Source organism: Carassius auratus, chromosome 21, assembly GCF_003368295.1.
Source record: "Carassius auratus strain Wakin chromosome 21, ASM336829v1, whole genome shotgun sequence".
In the NCBI taxonomy this organism is placed as follows: domain Eukaryota; kingdom Metazoa; phylum Chordata; class Actinopteri; order Cypriniformes; family Cyprinidae; genus Carassius; species Carassius auratus.
Window position 1 is genome coordinate 7313135 of NC_039263.1, and position 10431 is coordinate 7323565.

The window sequence follows — 10431 nt, forward strand, 5'->3', positions numbered from 1 at the left end:
TTCAAAAGCAGATTACCAGTCTTCTGATTTGAAATGGATTTTACACCCGCTACATATTTTGGAAAATTTTGTAATTTCTGATGTTGTTTCATTGCTCTTTTTTTGTTCATGGTCATCTCATTTGATGAACAAATGCAGACTGGGGTAAAACACCCCCTTAAGGACTATGTTTTTTGTGTGAAACAACAGTAAAATGTGTCCAGGATAGTTATTATAGTTTTAGTGACAATGACATTAATTATAAACCAAACATGAACAATCTCTGGAGTACATTTGTACAAAGGGGGCATTCATCAGCAACATCAGAGTACTAGCAGTTTTAGTTTAAAATTAAAATTAAAATAATCAATGATTATAAATTAAATATTGTAAATATTGTGTAAAATATTGTTAGCTGGTGCTAACAGGCTAGCTAACTAGCTACCTGATGCTAACTAGAGGTAATTTTTAAATATAAAGTCCAAAATTATTCAATCAGAGAACTGCTATAGTATTTTGAGCCATGCCCGATGGGCGTGTTTTACCCCACAGAGTTTGAAAAAGAAATTATGTAATTCTGAAAATATAATTATATCTTTCTTAAATTACATACTCCCTATCAACAGGAATACAGGATTGTTTTACACAAAAAAATACATACGAAATTTCAGACTTGTGTACAGTTTGCAAAGAATACTGTGAAATAAGTTTTCTCTCAGGTTCATCACCAGCTTCATGGTGGATACTTCTACATCACCCTTGTCAACGTAGTCCATTAAAAAAATTATCTTTATCTAGTGGTAATTAGAGGGATAACAGTACAAAACTGAAGGAACAATAGCGTTAAAAAAATTGTGGCTTCACCATTTCTACACTTTAGTAGAAATCACAATAATTTAATTTTTTAATTAAATTAAAATAGCATATTAGCTTATTGTGGTGTTTTGTTGAGTTGTAGCTAAAGAAAAGAGCTTTATGAGATCACTATGCATTTTTAGTTCCAGTTAACGGTATGTTAAATTAGTAGGCGAAGCTACTAGTGAGAGTGAGAAGTGAGAGCCAACTAAAATCACAAATACAGGAGCTGTGTCTGAAATCGCATAATGTCTGAGTAGGTACTACATTCAGTGAAGAACTTGTGACCATTAAAATGTAGGCTGTTGTAACCCCTAAAGGTAATTTCTTTTCACTTTTTTTTTTGACAGTGTATGGCTTCGGAACGACATGTGGTTAAGTAAATGATGACATAATTTTCATATCTAGCTGAATCATCTCTTTGAAGCAAGGGCTTACACAACGCCCTGCCGGACTCTTTGCTCCCTTACAGTTCCTTTCATGTGCATTTTATTTTGTCAAATAAAAGCTTGTTAAAATCTGCAATCCTGCTGTGCCTGTCTTCCATCACCACCATATTGTGTAAATGCTCCAACAAGTAATGCTGCATTGTGTTGCCTGTGCAGGATTTGGCTGAAATACTCTAACGATTTCTTGTCACAACCGGGGAAAATTTTTCAACAACAGCAGAAAAAAAAACACTTGATAAATGCTTTTGCTAGCATAAATGAGATTTGCTAGGAACAGAAGTTTCTGAATAGGAACAAATGCGTTGTGTCCCTAGAAGCATCATATCATGTGCCCTACTTTGTGCTGTATGTAAGCATGAGGGAATAGGTTCTTGAAATCGAGACTCTCTAGTGCTGATCTTTATGGAGTCAGCAATCTTTAAGTCTCATAAAAACAAGACCTTACATTATAACTGCCAAATCGAATCGTGTCAAGAATTTCAGAATAGCACTTTACCTTTAAAGGCCCATTTTGACACCCTTAAATTGATCTTGCCCTTGCCTAATGGCAACAACATTTTTAGTGTATACTGCAGCAGAGAATTTAAGTGTTTTGTCACTCATCAGGGACCCTGTTGCCAAAGTGACTAGCAAAAACTACTTTTTCCTTTCCTAACCCCTCACAAGTCTGGACTGAGTTTCTCAAAGTCAAAATGGTTCACCTGCAATTTGACGCTGCAATACTCATTAATATGCAGGGTGCATTCGGGCTTGTTTGTCCTGATGAGTTTTAGCAGTATACTCCCTTAGCACTTGCTGAAACAGAGCAAGGACTTAACAGCTGCCGAATACAGGCGGCATGCAGTCATCTACTATGAGATTCCAAATGCAGCACAACAAGCTCCGGGGAATTACTGCGGGTGGATGAGAACTCTCACCTCCAGCCTCTCCTCATTACCTTTTTAATAGAAACGGCACAGTACCAGCTAGTCCAAGATTTGCCAGCCTCTTGCCCCGCCACGCACAAATGCGCACAAGAGAAAGATAATGTTTACGATGAAAGCAGCATGGCTGATTTGTCAGAATTTTGACATGCCGTGGTGACAATTCCAGTGATGTTAACTCAGGCGGTCCTTTTCTGCCTCTTGAGACATTAAGCTGTCACTAGCAGTTTAGGCTTTGAACAAAAACAGGCCCCTCTTTAATCTGTTATTGGGGGCTTGCCAGCTTGTGGCAAATTCATACAACAGACAAGCAAATCATGAAAAGTGTCCATCAGATGCATTTTTGTTCCTCAATTTCAGATCCCCAGGGCTGTAAGGCCAGTGAGCTGATCACAACAAGTCATAGCTTATTAAATATTGACAACGGAAGTGGCCTCTGAATACCATCTGGGGGTTTTGTGTTCAAGAGGTGAAAGAATCGAATGAATAGACAATGCAATTTGGAAACAATGTTGATGTTGGCTAGAAGATGATGTTAAATGCTCAGGGACAAAATGGTTAATATTTCAGCACCAAACCCTGCATCTTACTTACAAACTACCTGCAATCTAGTTTGTAATGCTACCCTGTGAGTATTTAAATTTGTCATTATCGTTTTTAGCACAAACACCTTCTTTCTATTCAAATTAATCTCGTTATAGATTGTGATTTATTTACTAAACTTAAAATATGCCTTTTGCACCCATTTGCACATTTTGCTTGCTTTTATTTAAAAGAAACGTGTTTACTTTTTCTGTTGAAAAAAGCAGCAGTTTTTATCAGATAGCAGTCAGTTACCTGATTAGCATATTTCATTGAGTAGCTTAAAATAGTTAAAATTTAATTAAATTTGTATGTATTATTAAATATATACCAATTCATCTTAAAAGAAAATAGGCCGGATATCATTTAAAGAAAATTAGCCTCACCTCATTTAGGGCAGAAATGGTTAGCATTAGCTGCTGAAAGTCATGTCTACTCTGCAAATTTTAGCCAGTCTGAGTTATCAGAAATCACAGAAAATTGCATAGGGGCAAAGACTCAGATTTTTTAGCTTGAGACAATTAATCCACAAAATCATTTTTTTTTTTTTTTTTTTAGCAGTTATTAGAAATCATAGTGTTTCATCTGTCATGTGTCACCTGTCATGTGTTGTCTTTGAAATAAAAGTCTGGTAGTGTGCGATTCTCAGTTGTTTAGTGTTGCCCAGTTTTTTCTGTATTCTCAATTAACTTTGCGCAGTAAACATTTCTAAAGTTGGCAGGTGTATAATGTCTGTTTTACAATCTGTTTAAATTGTAAAAGTTGTGTAGTGTGTTCCAGTCTTTACTTGTGTGCAATGGCATTAGCGGGCGTGGGGGTACTTTGATATATATCCCATTACGCTTAAAAGTAGTTTGCTTATCCAGAAGTTCTTCTTGCGGTGACTTAAATTCTACAAAAAACTCAATTCACTTTGCATTTCACATGCCCAAGGTTACGGTCCCATTTGTGGCTGTTGTTCAATAAATCAGTTGATAATGTAATTGCCTGAAATCGAGGTATGCAGCCTATTAATTTACTGTACTCCTCTAGAGGCACTTAAAATGGCATTACGAATGTTGGAAATGTATTATCTCAAGAAGTCGACTTGCTGGAGATCCAGTTGGAGCTGAAAGGAGATAAATAAGGAACAAATTCTCTACACATCTGAAAGAACAGAGACTTCTCTCCTTTCCCTAGAATATCATCAAGAATCCCTCTTTTATTGCCCTTCAAACAGTAATGTGCATGCGCATCTGGATCACATTCAAGGCAGTCCCATTAGGTGGAAAATTCTCTGTCTCGGTCAATTATTTGTTACACTCTATAACTTTGACACGTACTATGCATTATGCACAGAGTGCTGGATCACACAATAAAACCACATATCCCACCTAGAAACTATCTATCTATCTGCCTATCTGTCTATCTATCTATCTATCTATCTATCTATCTATCTATCTATCTATCTATCTATCTATCTCACTGTCTGTCTGTTTGTCCATCCATCCATCCATCCATCCATCCATCCTCCCTCCTGTCTCTCCTTCTGTACCATTTTTACAGGGATGATACTTTTGGCAACCAAAAAGGCTTTCAAACAAGGCATTGTCAAGCCATCATTCAAAGATTTATTTTCTTGTAAAATAAAATAAAAATTGTTAAACCTTACTTCCTTTTAATATTACTTCTTTAAATTAAATTCTGCCTTCTATTTGGAACCTCAATGTAAATTCACAAATTAAATTTAAATGTATTGTAAAAGGCATTCTCAAATCAGTTATGAATGAAGCATCTGACTTTCTCTGTTTTTTTGAGAGATTATTAAGAAGACTTTAGGCTAATAATTGTTACGAAGCATAAATCTTGTGCGCTATTGAGACTTAAAGAATAGCACTTCCTTAGTAACTTGCGGTCAGAGGTTAGCAATTGTTACATTTAAAAAGCGGTGTCTTTGTTTGTAGACCAGCTTGTAGGCATTCAACACACAGTGGAAAACACTTGACATTGGCCTGGTCACATTTACTTGTGACTGTTCTTACATCTTCTGAAGAAAAGATGTCGTCATGCATGAGTGAAGTTCTGCACTGGGTACATAGTTCTCGTTAAGAGGCCTTTCCGTTACACTGACTGTAATGTACACGGAATCATCTGTGATTTAGTACGGAAGTGTAATGAGAGACACTGGGAGAAGACCTTGATGGAGTACTTTGCTGATCACCCAGCAAGGAGTAAAGTGGGAATTTCTTATTCCAGGAGGAGATCATCAGAAAATCAATGATTTGGAACTGCAGGCAGCTGATGAAATTGCATAATCAAGTTTTTCTGTGGGAGATTCGGCTGTGACTTCTGGTGGAACTACAGAACAATAACACACAGTCTCGTCTTTGAACTATTTCACTTCCGTCATCTTTCGGGAGAAGGCCAAAGTTTCATTGCCTGTGGCAAAGACATTCCGGCAGCTGCACATGCCACAGTTGCCCCTGGCAATGACGGACATGATCTCAGAAAGCAAAACAGTCCCTGGGAGAGAGAGTACAAAGAGTCAAGAGCATTCAAATTTCCCTGCCATTATAAGCAGCATGGATAACTGACTTCTGGGTTAAATACAGCAGTTTCCATTATATTTACTCGCTAGCTCAGTTCTTCTGAAGCACTTTACTAGGACAAAGGCGCCGCACCTATGAGGTTTGTGTCTTTCTCAGTAGACTTAACTTGTACTTTATTGAATAATGAAGTGAGGGGATAAAGTGACTGCCATTTCCCAGCTCTCCATGGCAGAGCGCTTCTCTTTCCATTCTTGTACTGCGACTGGCAGCAAGATAGATATCAATGGAGCAGCAGGTTGGTCAAATGCCCTGTGGCTCCAGACACCACTTAGATATTCATCAAAGGCTTTGAATGCGAGCAAGATGAAATACACTAATTTCAGCTGTTCGTCTGTTTGAAATGAAAACAAAAAGGCCTCTCAGAGTGTATTGACACAAGATGACCCTCGCTGTCATAACTGCTGAGATATTATTCCGCTGAGATATCTCTGGGAAAATGAAAGTAGAGGAGATTTCTCTTTGAGGTTCTGATTAAAAAATCCTTTGGTCTTACACAGTCCGTGCAAACATATTGTGCTGATTTTCTTTTATTAAATGATGACAAAGAGTGTACGATTTTTAAAACTACATAACCAACACAAAATAAGATCAGATATATACTATGCATATAGTATATAAATATATATAAAATGGCTAAGAGTAGTGACAGGTAAAATCATTTTAATCATTTCATTTGAAAAGGTTACCGATTAATTTTCAGGAAATCATGTTTTTTCTAAGTACCACTGTACTGACCATAGACACTGTCATAGCTGTCTCTTATAGTTTTTTTTTTCAGCTGGTTACCCACATATTCAAAACTTTGCCTTTGACTTTCTTAAAATTATTCTCTCTATATTTTTTTTTACATACAAATCCAAGTATTTCACACACAAATTGCAAAATGCCCAACCTGGTCCCATAAAAATACATACCTCTGTGTGCTTGTGCATGACAGCATACTAATAAATGATGTTCCCCCACTCTCTATTATAGATCAGTGTGTGTCCCATAGTAAACCAAATAAATATTATATGATAACGTATAAATACTCTCTGTTTCTTTTCATGTAAGGATTCTAAGATTATTTGTACCAAGAATACTAATATAAAATGTAATAAAATTATAAATAAGTGCAGTGTAATGCAATTGACTTGATTTGCTTAATTTTTAAATGATAATGTTTCATTCTGTTTTGACATGCCATTTCAAAGACTACATTTTAACAATACTACACTACATTAAAATGTATGTGATCATTTAACCATTATCATGCAATATTTTATTTATCTTGTTTATCATGGGTCACATAATATGCTGCCAGATCTTAGCCTGATTTGGGCCACATATCACTGGACTGATCTGGGCCACACTCCTTCCACCAACAATCGGCCCTCATGTTGTTTGTCGGATCCCCGCTGTGCCGTCACTATAGCCGCATTTCCACTGTCGGGCCAGTGCGAGCCAGGGCTTAAAACGGGCCGGGCGGGGCTCATAGCCTCTGGCCAGTAGCATCGAGGCCAGAATAGCGCAGGGTTTCCACAGTCAGGGCCTGAAGCACAGCTGCGCATCACTAAAACACGCCCTTTACAAGCCTCTCAGAACAACGTCACACAGGCTCATCATTTCACCAACAAAACTAAGAAATAAGTCACTGGAACTAGCGTGATCACAAAACGAACATGATAAAAGTGGCCATTTGTTTGCATGCTTTGTTAAATATTTAAATTCAAAAGCATCGATGTCAAATGTTGACTGGTAGTGTATGTATATAGTCTATGTATCGCACTCATATCACATCTTGTATCGGATATGAATAAAATGTCAGGTCCAACAATATTGTGTCTTTTTTTTTTAATAGCTTTATTCGCATTTGCCCATGTAAACCTCTATGAACACACTTGACTTGGCTAAGAATTAACATTTTAATAAAAAGTATTTATGTATTCTACACTCATGGCACGCACACAAGATGCCTGCCTCTGTTGCGTGTCCCTTTTGAGCGCTTTACAAATTCAACTACTCTCTTCTTCTCTTCCTGTCTGGGTCTTTGGCCTGCATCACTAACCACAGAGCAAGCCTGTCCTTGATAAAACTTATTTGAAAAACATGGGACAAGCCGATGAGACAGAAGTTGGGGTGAAGTGATCTTTTTATAGGCAGAGCAAAAAACTTCACCACTCAGTCTACAGCACATTGTGATTGGATCTTTATACTGTCAATACAGGAGACAAACCAATGGGCCACTGGCTGCTTGCTGTCCATGTGTGATGGTCCTTGCAAAAAAAAAGCATTCTGTTGGCCACTTAAATCTGTCGGCCCACCGGGAAAATTACCAATCCAGCCCGACTACAGTAAACACAAACCTTAACCTACCCGATAGTGTTGACAAATGCAAAACTGATATAAAAATGCATTTGCTGATGCAACAGTGCCATTTCAACTTCCTTATATAAAGATTTTAAGCTCCTCACCTCTCAAGTACGTCTCCTTACTCCGTGAGATACCTAACAAACCTTCCATCTATGAAAAATCATAGATATGAAGCTGGATATGTGCAATGCTAACATTCAAAAGCATACATTTTCCAATATCCCAGCATATTAATATAGTTTTAAAGTCATAACATGATTTTCATCAAGTAATTGTACTTTATTCATCGAAATTCTGAAAAAAAAAAAAACTGAACATATAGATTGCTCAAAACCTATGGTTTTCATCATTGGTAATAAGATTTTTTTCTTCACCACCAAAACAACATTAGAATGATTTCTGAAAGATCATGTGACACTGATCACTGGAGTAATAGTTAAGGAAAATTCAGATTTTCCATGACACAAATAAATTACAGTTTAAAATGCATTAAAAGCAAACAAACAAAAACAGTTAGTGTTCTAACTACATTTAATCAAATAAATGCAGGCTTGCTGAGAATAAGAGAGTTCTTTTGAAAACATCACAAACTGTTCTACAGTAACAAGATACATAGTTATATAATAGTTATATGATTTACACCTTTGGCTTGTTACATTCCCCGTTTAGCCCTATTGTTATTATATATTAAAGGAATGTAAGGAACATTTTGAAATTCACCAATTAAATTAGGTTTTGGTCCAATTAGAAATTTAACAGTGATGTAAATAACAGGTAAATAACTGGAAAAAATATTTCAGGTTGGAAGCCTTTTATATAATCTATACACTGCATCACAGGAAAGCATCTGACCAGGTAAAGGCTTCTAGATAATGCTGATCTCCACTACATCAGTGGTCACCAAGAACCATTTTAAGGGTTAAACTCACAGAGCATGAAAGTGTCCCAATACCGTGGACTCAGAGTGAACTTTATTGACAACCACAGTGTGCAGGAGGCCATAAAGATGATTTCAGGTTGGGATGGTGACCTCTGCACACTACAGCATGAATACACAAGGTGATGGGAGGGAGGCTGGGGGTCTCACTCAATCACCTTCTAATGGCAGCTTTGTAGCCCCTGCTCAGAGAGATAAACAGAGAAACAGCTCATGACAGCCTTGAGCTTTGAGGGTAGCCAGGAATAAATCGAGCACAGTGTTTATGGGCTCATTATCAGAATACTTCTACAGATTATGATGACAAACACAATGTCCTGAGTCTGAACCTACCTAATGTGTTTACAAAAGTTGGACCTGGCACTGGCAAACAGAAATAATTTGATGATTTATCCTATTTTGAGAAATATTACAGAAAATAAAATATGCACACCAAATGATTTGATGTTGTTGTTGACAGACATGCTGCTGTGAGTATGTAAGAAATACTGCTGCTGCACATGTAACATATAAAATAATCCCAATATATAACCTACATGAAATCACCCCATAACAGACCAAGCACACTATAACTGTTATAGCAAGCACTACCCGATGTGCTGATGCGAAAAGAAATCAGCCAGCTCTGTCATGTGAGTAATGATGTGATTACAGTACATCAGATTGAATCTGATGATATCTGATTGAAACTATTGGCCTGCACCATCTAGAGTTGTATGACAGAACTTTGCATTTCTGTCATGACAGCTCTAAAAGTTTAGCATTAGAGGGCTGCATTGGGTTTGGGACTCAACTCAAATCTCGCGGGAGTTGACAGGTTTACCTTTGCTGCGTGCGGGAGTGGGTGGTCAGAACATTTTGCGGGAGACCCGCGGTGAATGGTGGTGTGTAGTAGAAACTGAGTCAACACAAGAAGTTGAGAAGAAAATTAAAGCTGAGGTTTACTTGACAAAAGCAAAGCAAGACAAGTCAGACATCTGGAAACAATTCTCATTTGTTACTGAAATAAATGGGAAAGAGTGATTTCCTGTCCTCTCAAAATTCACACGTTTTATTTTGAGCATTCCCGCATCTAGTGCGCCATCAGAAGGGCTTTCAGTGTGTATGGGCAGATCTTGGAAGACAGACTCACAAGTCTGGGACCGCAGTCAGTCAGCAATATACTTTTCCTTCATAGTAATATGGAGTATTATTTATGTTAAAATTACGTCTAGCATATTCATCTAGCAGACTCTTTACTTCAAGACAGGTTTAAACACACTGACTGGAGTATGTTTGCTTCTCAGGCTGCCTGTCGCTCTCACACGGACATTGATATCTACACCTACTCTGTACTGGATCACATCAATACCACCATTGACAGTGTTACAACAGAAAAACAGATAACAACATACCCTAATCAGAAGCCATGGATGAACAAGGAGGTGCGACTTCTGCTGAAAGCCCGCAATACTGCCTTCAGGTCTGATGACGCACAGGCCTAAAGTAAATCCACGATTAACCTGAAAAGGGGCATAAAAAAAGCCAAGTACTGCTACAAGCTGAAGGTAGAGGAACACTTTTCCAACTCTGACCCCCGACGCATGTGGCAGGGCATCCAGATCATCAGTGACTACAAGTCAAACAACTTCACTCCAACGGTCACAGACATCTCCTTCCTTAATGAGCTAAATTACTTTTATGCTCGCTTCAACAGCGACAGCAAGGAGACGGCCACCAAAATCACACGCTAAGCAGACAACCAAACCCTCAAACTCACCCCCACA